This window comes from Lissotriton helveticus, chromosome 12, assembly GCF_964261635.1.
Source record: "Lissotriton helveticus chromosome 12, aLisHel1.1, whole genome shotgun sequence".
NCBI lineage: Eukaryota > Metazoa > Chordata > Amphibia > Caudata > Salamandridae > Lissotriton > Lissotriton helveticus.
The window spans coordinates 288,805,955-288,818,809 of NC_136073.1; positions in this window are offsets into that span (position 1 = coordinate 288,805,955).

The window sequence follows — 12,855 nt, forward strand, 5'->3', positions numbered from 1 at the left end:
GCAAAACATTTATTATAGCATCGCTTGCTTGGTGATGGAGAGAAAGGAGGAAGCACTCTCCCCACCCCCCTTCCCCCGAGTACGTGCTCAGATAAGATTTACTAAAGAAAGACTACAGTGCTAGCACTAAACCATGTTTCCCTTACAGTGTACTCAAAAATCCCTTGGCTGCTATTTCGGAAGTAAAGAATAAGGTCTTCTCTTTAAATATAACTTTGAGCTTTAAAGGATTTAGTAAGAAAGCTTGGGCCCCTTTCGCTTGCAGTGGCGAGATAAGTTGGCGCAAGTGCCACCTTGTTTGTACAGTGACCTGACAAAAGTCAGGGCGCACAAAGCACTCGCAGCCCTTAGCTCTCCGCTTACGATCGGGCCTTGCTAGGTCATAAAGGTGCTCACGGAGTAAAAAATTGCTCAGACAAATAAGGATTGGCCTTGGTTTACACTCTCTCCCTCGAACCCCACCACGGGCATGAAAAGGGAATTTATGCACTCTTTGGAGCTCACGCTCCTATTTCCAATAAGTTAACTCTGGGAAAGCTTCAGTACAGAGTTCAATTACAAATTGACGAATGTCTTTCCCTTCAAGCCCTTCAGGGATTCCAAGTATCTGCAGGTTGTTCCTCCTTGACCAGTTCTCAATGTCAATTAATTTCCAATTGATGTCGTCCCGGTTAGAGTGCACGGCTGAGATATCTGCCTTCTGCACAGTAAGGTCATCCTCCATTGAGGAAATTCTACCTTCCGCTTCTCCTAATCTCCCTTCAGCTTCTCCAACTCTAGCCGATAGTTTATTACATGATTTTACCATGTACCGCACCGTATTCTGGAGTTTACGAACTGCCCCCTGGACTCGTAGACTCTCTACCTGTGTCTCCTCTCGATGTGACGTAATGGCATGATATATAGCTGTGAGCTCTCACTCTGCTGCTGTTTGATCCACCATCTTCACTTATTCTCGGGAGATCTAAAAGTGGAGAGCCATCATTGCTTATTGCCTGGGCTGATACTGCGCTGTGTAAGCGTGGCGGATCGCGTGGTTTACGAACCGTGGTTTGTCTGCCTGTTGATAACAGGCAATTCTCCTCTTCTTGCAGAGGCACTGAACTAGCTAGACTTCTATCGTCTGCCCAGTCAAGATCCACACTCTCCCGCTCTGAGCCCACAGAGACATCTGACATAGAGTAGACTTTCCCCCCTGAGCCATAAGAGTCAACCTCGGTCGCCATTTCTACTGAGGGGTTCTGATTCTCCGGTGTAGTTTCAGGAGTAGGAAGATGAGAAAGTACCAACGATATGGAAGGATCCAGTTCTTCAAAAATAATCATCTGTTGGTTTCCGCTATCTACCTGTCATGCATTAAGTGAATCACTAAAGGATAGACTGAGGGGGGTGATTACCCCAGAGCTGGGTTCCTTTCCTGGTATGGCAGAGATAATGCTGTTTGTTTCACTGCAGCTACTAGGGGGAGGTAAGGTTGATACATGGTCCTGCTTAAGTTTTACAGTTGTTATTTTTTTAAAATCCATGGAATTACTACCCCCTTTAAGCCTTGAGGATCACTTATCACATGGGGTACAGCAGCATCTAAATGTACCTTTGGGATATTGATTGATGTATCCGCAGCTCCTGCTCCTGCTTCAATTGTAGACACGTTCCCCTGCTCTGGGGAATCTGCGGGAAGCTACTGGCTCCTTGCGCCTAAGAAAAAAGGGGGGTCACGGGTGAGGTACCTGCAGCTACTGCTGCACGAGTCTTTGGGCCTCTGGCAGCCGCGTTGGAGCTCCCGTTCTTCGGCTCCATCCCGAGTGAGCTCACACTCAGCTCCGGGCTCTCGGCAGAGCTCCAAGACTGACTGCGGCTCCCAATCTCCTCTGCCGCTTTCCCGTCCTGACACCGCCGTAGCCTCTCCAGACGCCACAGACTGATCGCCGAGCTCCCGCTATCTGGTGAGACATAACAAAGGAAATGTAATCAACTATCGAAAACTAAGTTGCCAAACTCCAGACAAAAGAGAGTTTTTCTATGTAGCTTTTGTTAGAACTGGGGGTCTCTAGTTGGCAGAGGTAGGTACTTTTGACCAAATAGGGACCCTTGCTTCTAGTCAAGGTAAGAGGCTACACTTCTAAAATATCCCCTGCTCACCCCCTTGATAGCTTGGCACGAGCAGACAGGCTTATCTCAGAGGCAGTGGGAAAGCATTTGTGAACGCATACAGTAATACAGTGAAAACACTACAGATGGACACCACACAGGTTTAGAAAAATAAGTAATCTTTACTAGACTTAACACAAGACCAAACAACACAAATCCACAATACTGTAATCCAAAGAATTCTTTAAAATGGTAGAAATAGCTTAGTTCACTTTCGATGCAAATGTCACACCTTTACTCTCACAGTACCTGCGATGTGTATTGCAAAACACACAAAATGGTCGCTGGGAAGGTGATGCGTCGGTTGTGGGATGTTAGATATCGGTCTATAGTTGTCAGGGAGGGTGGGATCTAGCGAGGGTTTTTTTTTTAAGATGGGGACAACTTGGCCCGCTTTAAGGGAGTCAGGAATCGATGCCTGTAGGAGGGATGCGTTGATTATAGCAGTCCAAGAGGGGATGACCGCTTGAGAGACGGCAGTTAGGCAGTTAGAGGGAAGGGGATCATTGTAGTGATTGTTCGGGTTTAAGGAGGATAGGATTTTTGAGACAGAGTGGTCATCATAGACTTTAAAGTTGAACCAGTGTGCTAGGTTTTTAGTTGAAATCTGGGAGGGCAGTGAGGTGAGAGGAGGTATAGCCTGCGTAGTAGTTTGGGAGTGCTTTGCAGAGTTGAGTTTGTTTCCTAAGGCTGTGATTTTGCTCAGGAAGAAGGAGGAAAATTCCTCGCATGAAATTGGCGATATAGGTGTTTCTTTGCATGTTTTAGCCAGTTTGTTAGATTGTTGTTTTATGCAAATAGAATAGCTTGCGAGGTCTGTTTTTGGCATACTCCAGCTCAGTTCTGAAGAAATGTTTTTTTGGGTTGAGGATTTTCCTATTGTTGGCGCTTCTGGACTGGCGGAGGAGTTTTAGATTGGCTGCTGATGGGTGCTTTTTCCAATTACGTTCTGCCTGCCGAAGGGATCTCCTCTCAATTTTGAGGGATCCATTGAACCAGGGGTTTCTGTCTTTGATCTGGGTTCTTTTTAGTTTTAGCCTGGCAAGATCATTGAGAATGTTGGAGATAGTTGTGGAATAATGATCAGTGAGGTTGTTGACTGTAGAGATATGAGGTGGGGGGAGCTCAGCCTCACAGCGGGCAGCCAGTTTCCCATGATCAAGGTTCTTGGTGTCTCTAACCCAACGTTTGGGAATCACAGGTTGTGGTGTCCAAGTTTTGTTGAAGCCCGGTAGAAGGCAGGTGATGGCATGGTGGTCAGACTAATCACAGGGGTCTATAGAGATGAGTTTAACCGCATATTCCCTTGCTATGATCCAGTAGAGAGTGGCGCCTTTCATGTGAGTTGGGAGTGAGCAGGCTTGGGTAAGGGCTTGGTCAGCCAAGAAGTCTCTGATGACGGTGACCTGAGGGTCTTTGGGATCGTTCCATTGCAAGTTGAAGTCGCCAAGGAAGATGTCATTGGAGTTGGGGAGGTTTTGGCTGTGATGATTTCCATGAGGAGGTCAGTGAAGGTGTCATTCATGCCTGGGGGGTGGTAAAAGATGTGCAGTCTGCATAGTTGGGTGGAGTTGTTGCATATGGAAAGTGTCAGGTATTTGCAGGAGTCTGTAGGATCAGCCGAAACCTGTATTTAAAATGTGATACAGACAATGTATAATACACTTTGAGACAGTGGTAATTCATAATTGAGGTGTAATAGAGGTAATTAATTAAGTTATTATTTCTACAAAATAGCAGCATAAACTAGAAACTGTGTATAATGAACTTCGTGATAAACCCCTGGAGAGACGCTGCGCTGTGAGTGTATTGTCCAGCAAGGAGAGCAGAGAGGCTACGGGGCACGGACTACCACCCCCAGGAGGCCGCAGGGGCGACGCCCACATCACCCGCCCCTCCCACCTGTACCGGGGATCATTTTAAACCTCTTGCGTCTCCCGCTCCATGGGAGACGCTGCGCTGTGAGTGTATTGTCCAGCAAGGAGAGCAGAGAGGCTACGGGGCACGGACTACCACCCCCAGGAGGCCGCAGGGGCGACGCGCACATCACCCACCCCTCCCACCTGCACCGGGGATCTTTTTAAACCTCTTGCGTCTCCCGCTCTGCGGGAGACGCTGCGCTGTGAGTGTATTGTCCAGCAAGGAGAGCAGAGAGGCTACGGGGCACGGACTACCACCTCCAGGAGGCCGCAGGGGCGACGCGCACATCACCCGCCCCTCCCACCTGTAGCGGGAGTATTTCATCGAGTACTTGCTCCTGCCACGCGGGACGCGCGTGGGCGCGCGCCAGGCGAAGCCCAGGCCAAGCGTGGGCCCATCTGAGCCCATGCGAGCACGAACGAGGACGGGAAGGGACCCCCCTCTTTGATTTTCATCGCAGACTCGCATAGTAATGTCAGTTTATGGCATTACATCTTAAAGACTCTTAGTGTACCGTATTGTCGCATTGCTGCTGGTAAAATCTGTTTGGGCTATAGAGTCCTGGAGACATTGTGTTATAATTAAACAAGGATATGGCTTTAAGTAGTACGGGGAAGGGGAGAAAGTCAACTACTGGAAGTGTTGTTGGGACAATAGACCAATTTTTAACCAGGGCTACGTCCATGTTACAGCTTGAAATAGACCTTACTGAGAAAAGGCTATCCATGGATTCTATTTTTGACAAGCGGTCCTCATTGGGTCGACTGGCTAAGGCCCTATCTCCGATGCGTGTAACTTTGACTCAGATGCAATCGCCCGTAATGCAAACAGTGGCTGAGACTGCACCTGTTGGACCTGCTGGTGAGGGTAATCAATTTGTTGAAGCAGCTGGTAGGCCACACAGTTCTCCAGCCATTGTGGCACCATCAGTTATTGATCCACCTACATTCCCCCAAAGTCCGGGGACTACTAGATCGGGATTGTCGATCCGGTCGGTCTTGGACACGAATTCAGGGGCTATTAGTAAAGTGCCCGAACAAGTAGCGAGAAGAAAGCGTGGAGGAACTGCACTCACGAATAGGAAAACAAAAATGCAGAAACGTGTTAATACAGAGAGTGTTCCAACTGTAGTTGCCCTTGATGGACCGCAGCCTGTAGTAAATGAGTCTTTGACCATTGAAGCTAACGAAGATACGACCCCTCCCGAGAGTGGGGGTGTCTTTTGGGCCAAAATGGAGCAGATATTACAGAGTCCTGCCTCCCCATCCATGAAAGACTGAACTCTATTGAGTAAAGACTATCACGTTTGGAATCATTGTGTTTACCAAACAGGGTGGGGAGGTTATGCGGGTTGGGGAGTCTGTGAGTAAAGGTCGGGGTCCCCTTGGTTTTAATCAAGAAGGCCTCCAGAGTACAACTCTGTTGGCCATAAATGCAGAAAGAGTCATACCAGTCCAACTAGATATAATGGGCAATCACCCAATCTTGCAGACTGACCCAGTCGTACTTGATGCATCAGCAACTACAAGGATTGGGGGGGTAGGGGGAATATGGAGGCTCGAAGCTCTAATCAAACACCAAACATGGGAAATAGGTTGAGAACCTCAGGCACTAACAGGCCCCCGTTACCTCGCCTAGATCTGCCCCCAGAATCTACACCATATGTGGTGGTTCTTGCTGGGGTCCCCCCCTTGAGCCAGGGAAAGATAGAGGACTACAGTGATCTAAAAAATAAATGCATCCACTGGTTGAATCATAATAAACCTCTTCCAAACCGGGGATCAAGTGAAATCCTATTTGTCAGAAGACTAGACTGGGTGGGGCTCCGGGGGAAAAATATAGAAGGAGACTGTGTTGTGATCAATTTTAGGAACAGTTGGACAGTCCAGCACATATGTAACCTGGAGACAGGTAGCCTATTTCTATAGGGGTGCTCATTGTAATGTATATCTAGCACCCAATAGGGGAGGGAGGACCTGGGCGGGTAAGGAAATCCAGGGAGGCAATCCCTTCTTGGGAAATGCCAACTGGAATGGGGCCCAAAATTGCCCTCTGACACTTGACATGTTCCATCACAACAACAGATATAGTACCCTGGAATCAGTAGACTGACTGCTGAGGACTAAGAAATCCCCACCCTCCGCAGCGTATAGTATGAACCTACTAGAAGTTAAGGCTAGCTTTGCTGAAATGAAGTATACTATCATCCAGGATGGCCTTATGGGAGATGAAGGTAAATTAGGGGACAAAAAAGACCAACAATATGGTGATCGAATAAGCAGGAGTGGTGGGTGCCCAAAAAAACAAACAAAGGTGGTAGGAGGACTTCTAGAAAACGCAGGTGCTGGAGTAAGAGTATTTGGGACTGGTGAGGCCAGTAGTGTAACTGGGGGAGAGGGAACTGTACCAACGGGCGACCCATCATTACGACCAATTAACTGTGGTCTAAACGCAAGCCCCATGTATAGGGAGGCAAAAGGGAATATCAATATACTCTCCTGGAATGTGGCAGGGTTAAAAAACAAATTGATATCCGAAGATTGGGGCATGTTCATGGATAAACATGATATTTGCCTCATTGCAGGAGACGTGGGCCCTGAATAACAACCAGCGGTGTGGATTTGCAACATTTAATATTCTTGCAACAAAAGGAGGCAGGGGAAGACCATCAGGTGGGCTTAGCATCTGGGTTGCTACTCATCTGGGAGCTAAAGCTAAACAGTTGTCAGCAAACTCCCCTGATATCCAATGTATTTTGTTAACCCTGCCAGGGAATAAACACATTGCCCTAATAAATATCTATTCTAGGCCAACCCAGAGCGGGGTAAGAGTCAAAGGTCATTGAGCAATTGAATGAATTCATACTGACTCTTGACCCAGAGTATGGTATAATTATTGGGGGTGACTTCAATTGTCAGTTAGAACCCCTTAGTAATATGGGCCTAGATGACCCTGACGAGGAGAACCAGTATTGGAACATCCCGGAATCTTTGATTCCACCAGTTAAAGCATGGACCCCGCTGGTCCTACAAATTACTTCCCTTACCTTGTCCTTATCCTTGAGGTCTTGTAACGGGCGATTAAAATCGGATAGACCTGGCCATGCGACCTTTAACAGAGAAGGGCAAACATCGATTATAGATTATATCATGATTGAATCTAGATCGTGGGATAAGGTTCTGGATTTTCAGATTCATCAACGGATGGACAGTGACCACAATGCCCTGGTGATGACTTTAAAGCCAGGGAGTTGGGGTCTGTCCAACAATCAGACTGAGCCGAATCATGTCCAACAGCCTCTCCTTCTCCACAACAATAGACGGAGAGTAAAATGGCCCCATATAATGGGCTCTCCTAATAGGCAGTCTCAAATATACCTTCAGGTTCTACCTTACCTCAGCGAAATGGCTGAAGTAGGGTCATCGGGTTTTAAAGCCGGGAGGGACAATAGGCCTATTGAAATCCATAACCAACTAGCCTTCAAAATGTTAGAGGTATTTTTTTCAAAAAAGACTTATAAGGAAAAACCAGTCAAGACTCACCCATGGTACAATGTAAATTGCCGCAAAAACGAAAGGGACTTGATTAAAGCGATTAAGGACAAGGATAAATCTAGGACTAAGGTACTTTGGGTACAGTACAAGCAAGTGATAGAGAGGGAAAAAAGTCCTGGGAGGCGGATAAGTGGGAAGAGCTGAGGTCAGCCCTACAGCAAAGAGACCTGAAATCCTTCTGGGCAATTGTCAGTAACGATGGGAGGGAAGAGAAGAACGCAGTGAGCCCCAATATAGCTCCAGCAGTATGGGAAGATCACTTTGGTAGTCTATACGCTCGGCCGAGCAATGGCGATTCTGCATCGCTGTCCCCGTGCCTCCTCCATGAGTATCGACTGGGGGGGGGGCACAGGAGATATCGATATTAGAAGTGGAATCTGCCATTGCCAAGTTACTGCCAAATAAAGCGCCTGGGCTTGACAAAATCCCCGGGGATTTATTTCGGTCAGAACCGAAAGTATGATCCCCCTATCTCTGTGTCGTGTTTAATTCAATCTTAATGGGGATGGACCCGCCAGACACTTGGCGTGGGGCAGAGATAGTTCCCATTTTTAAAAAAGGGTGCCCTCTGCAACCCTCGAATTATAGGCCCATCAGTCTGATAGATATAGCACAGAAGGTATTGGGACGAATAATCCTGGAAAGAATCCAGACCTGGGAAGAGGAAAACGAGATCCTGAGTACCTTACAGGCTGGTTTTAGAACAGGTATGTCAACCATCGACCAGATCTTCCGACTCCAGGTTCTTTATTGGAAAACAGTGAGTGTGGTAGCCTCTACCTCATTTTTGTGGACCTGCGGGCCACGTTTGATCTGGTCCCCAGGGATAAATTGTGGAGAATTCTCCACGATCTTGGTATTCCATCATATCTCTTGGGAGTGCTGAGAAGGCTTCACTCAGGAAACTTTGCCCAGGTGAGATGTGGGAAATCTGGAGAACTGTCAGCACGATTCCCAGTACAAAGGGGGGTGCGCCAGGGATGTGTGCTGGCTTCCACTCTCTTCTAAGGCACTACGACAGATCTGCAGCTCGATAAAGTCTGGATCCCCGAGGGATCCCGCTTCACCAAAACTGCTTACAGATAGTCTTGAGATCGTGGAGCCCTTTATTAGGCATCTGCTAGATGTATCCTTTAGGACGCATACGGTGCCTGAAGGATGGAAGCAGGCGGTAGTGTTACCCCTCCAGAAAAAGCCCAATATTAGCTATGAGAAAATGGAGAACCTCCGCCCTATCTCGCTGCTACCCTATATGGCCAAAGTGGCAGAGAAGGTCGTGAATTCCCAACTCATGACCCATGTGGAGGAAGTTAATCTGCTCCATTCGACGCAATTTGGGTTCAGACCCCTCCACTCTACGGAGTCAGCACTATTAATGGCTGTTGAGACCATCAGACAGGGGGCGGATGAGGGTCAGATCATGGCCCTTATCCTCCTAGACCTGAGTGCAGCTTTCGACACTGTAGCACATTTCACCTTGCTACAGTGTCTGAATAAGGGTGGGATCCCTGGGGCAGCGTTGAAATGGATTCAGTCTTTCCTGACCAATCGGGGTTTCCAGGTTAGGCAGGGTGTTCACTATTCTAGAGTGATCAACCTGGATCAGGGCGTTCCGCAGGGTTCGGCCTTGAGTCCGACTCTATTTAACCTTTATGTCTCTCCTGTAGCTGCTATAGTTGAGGGCTACGGCATGCGCATCGTGTCCTATGCTGATGACATGCAGCTGGTCACCTCCCTGTCGCGTTCACCTGGTCTTGCTTCACCCAACTTCAGAGCGTGCATGCAGGAGCTTGCCTCTTGGATGTCTACCAACTGCCTGAGGCTGAATGGTAGCAAGACAGAGGTGCTCGTGGTGGGGGGGTGCCCGTCTGTGTGGTCCTCGGCATGGTGGCCCTCCTGCTTGGGACCAGTCCCCGCGCCTTGCCAACAAGCGAAGAATCTGGGCGTTTGGGTCGATTCAGACTTAACATTTGCGCCACAAATTAGTCGGGTGGTGGGGGTGTGCTTCGGGGTCCTGAAAGCTCTGCGAAAGGTGCTGGACCTTCTCTCGACGGATGCTAGACGGACGCTGGTGCACGCCTTGGTCACCTCACGAATGGACTATGGCAACCTCCTGTATTTGGGTGCTACGGTTAGGAGCCTAGACCGTCTGCAGGTGTTACAGAATGCCGCAGCCCGGTTGGTTCTGAGGCTCCCTAGAAGATCTGCCTCGAAGGCCGCGCTGCAGGCACTGCATTGGCTCCCGGTCAGGAGAAGAATTGAGTTTAAGGCCCTGTGCATGTGCCACCGTATTATGGGAGGCAAAGCACCAGGACCTCTACAGAGCCTTATTACACAGTATAGACCGGCTTGCCCACTGAGATCCACAGGTACTGGCCTGTTAAAGATCCCGAAAATTAAAAAATCCCATATGGGGGGCAGGTCCTTCCGGTTCCTTGCTGCAAAGAGCTGGAATAAACTCCCGCTGGAGCTGCGCCTGGAACCATCTGAGGCAAGGTTCAGGGGAAAGCTCAAGACGCATCTGTTTGTGCAATAGTTAGGGCCCAGTTGAGCATATTTGGGGGCCTACTGTTTCCACTCACCACAGCGTGGGGACACGCCGGTGTGCGTAACCAGGCGCTTTATAAATTTCCCTATTATTATTATTATTCTGTCTCTACACTTGGCCCACCTAGCCAAGTCTGCCTTAAAATTGACGCAGACTGTGGGTGGCCTACCTAAAATGTACAGAACATTAGTCTTCAAGCCCGCCGCCCCTGTTATAGAAATATATAAGGTACAAGCAAGAGCAGCTTCTATATACGGGGCGGAATTATGGGGCCATTGTAGGCCCAAGAGTCTGGCGAGGGTCGAACACTTATTCATGAGAAATTTGTTTGGCCTACCAGCCAGTACTCCGTTGGTGCCACTAAGGTTTGACCTAGGGTTACTTCCGGTGGAGGAGGAGGTGGCCTTATGGCCACTTACCTATTGGAGAAGACTCTGGTCTATTGCGGAGCTGGTCTCATATCATACTGAGTTTAAGGAGGTGTGGGTAGCAACCAAATCTAAGAAAATTCCATGGTTAACCCATATCAAGGACCTCTGCGACAGGATTGGCGTTCCCGAGCTATGGGAATCACCGGAGGCATCTTGTCTGGCTCTTGCCAGGGCTGACCAGGTAAATCAGTATAGATATCACAATATGATGATTCTTCATGCTAGTTCATCAGTTGGAAGACTGACATCGCAGTTCCTCCACATAAAAGTAGAGTATAAGAAGGAGGAATTTCTTGATCTGATCTACCCTGTTCAAGCAAGAAAGCTGTATATGCTATTAAGAATGGGTAGTTTGCCACTCAGGTCATTTACTAGCAAATGGGATGCGGACAAAAACACTGAGTGTCCTGCATGCAGACACCCGTTGGAAAATGAAATTCATGTTTTTTTCTTTTGTCCTGAATATGAGTTGTCACGTAATCGCTGGGTGAAACCCATCTGCAGGAATTTGGGATATCGTAATTGCGAAAACGCCTTTAGAGTACTAAAATACGACACCCACCCCCCCCATTGTATTCCCTGTTTCTCGTTTTTTAAATGGAATGTGGATAAAACGTAGAACCTTTATTATGAATTAAATTGTGACTAAAGGATTCCACATACCTAAATGAACTCCTTGATAACTACCTGGATGATTTAATTCTATTTTTAGCCATAACTGTTTTATCTTTTGTAAATAGGTGTATACATATGAACGTGTTTTTTAGTCTTTTATGTACCATTCTATAATGAATTTTAATGTACCATTGTATGTTCTAACATGCACTTTTATGGCCCACTGTGGTCAAAATAAAGTTATCAAGAGAAAGATAAACCCCTGTCCCATGGACCATAAAATCCAAGAGTAATTCATTAAAAAACCAAACAAAAGAAATCATTTGCCAACAATATTACGTATACAGACAGCTGTGGAGATATATCTGTAGACCATTAAACAAGTGGATTCATCATTTAAAAGCTATAGATGATATAGAGTTGGCCGACACTTCCTGATATTTAAGAACTTTAAAAGGGGAATAATAAAATTGTGCCTTGGCTTTATATAAAGTTGACAAAAGAACAGGAAGTGCTCTGTGTAGATTTGGAGTCACAAGTGCAAAGATCCAGTTTGGCATCATAGTAAGCTTTATGGGTATAAGATACCAGAAGGTGGGAGATGCCAAACCTGAATCTAATAAGATAAAACAATTTAGTGTGACAGAAATAAAAAGAGAGGTAAAGCTCAACACCTGGGGAATGTACTAGAAGCGAGTGTTCCGAGGCTCTCTTTTTTACCATCTCTAGGCACTCACTAGACAACTTTAGACAGGTCAAGAAGTCCGTTTTCAATTTGGTTTTTGGGATCTTAGCAATGTTCGCTGAATTGCAAAAACAATCCTCCAGCCCCATTGACTCTAACAGTTTTTTTTATATAGCTAAGCCAGGGTATCTTCAACATGTAATCAAGTTTAAAACAGTCTAAAATAATTGCACGATTAAGGGCTGGCTCCTCCTTTACCCAAATTGAATGCCACAGTAAAATTGGTGCAGTTTGTATACGAAAGGACAAAGGGGTCAAACCAAGTTCACTATGACAGATGGTAGTAGGAAGACTACTGGGGACTGTAAACAAATGTCTCATAAAGTTGTTCTCAGCTGCTTGGAGACGAGCCGGTTTCAAAAGCCCCATATTCAAGCCTCATACAAGATGACAGAATATGAGCTGGCCTTATAAATATTGATTAATGAATTGACTGGTCTTGAGCCTAACTTCTTTGTGAACCTAAATACTGCCTCCAGGTTTTGATTAAAACTACTGACCCTTGCTTCAACTAGATAGGCCAAGTGCTTTTCTGATCAAACAGGATTCCCAAGTACAAAAAATTTGGGACATAGGACAGCCTTTCATTGTCATTAAAACATGATTTAAAAATGGGGGGAAATTTACCTGCCACCATAGTGTAAGATTTTGCTGTGTTAGTCCTCAAACCCAATTCGGTCATAAAATGGTTAAAGCTACTAACAAGCTTCTGTAGACCCACACGGGTTCTGGACATTAGAACAAAGTCATCAGCATAAAGTAAAGATTTCTGGTACCTATCTTAGGAACATCCGCATTCCCTTGATTAATGTGACTTTCTAGGTCATTAATATACAAACAAATAAAAAAAAAGGGCAAGGACACCACCTTGATAAACCCCACGGTTCAGTT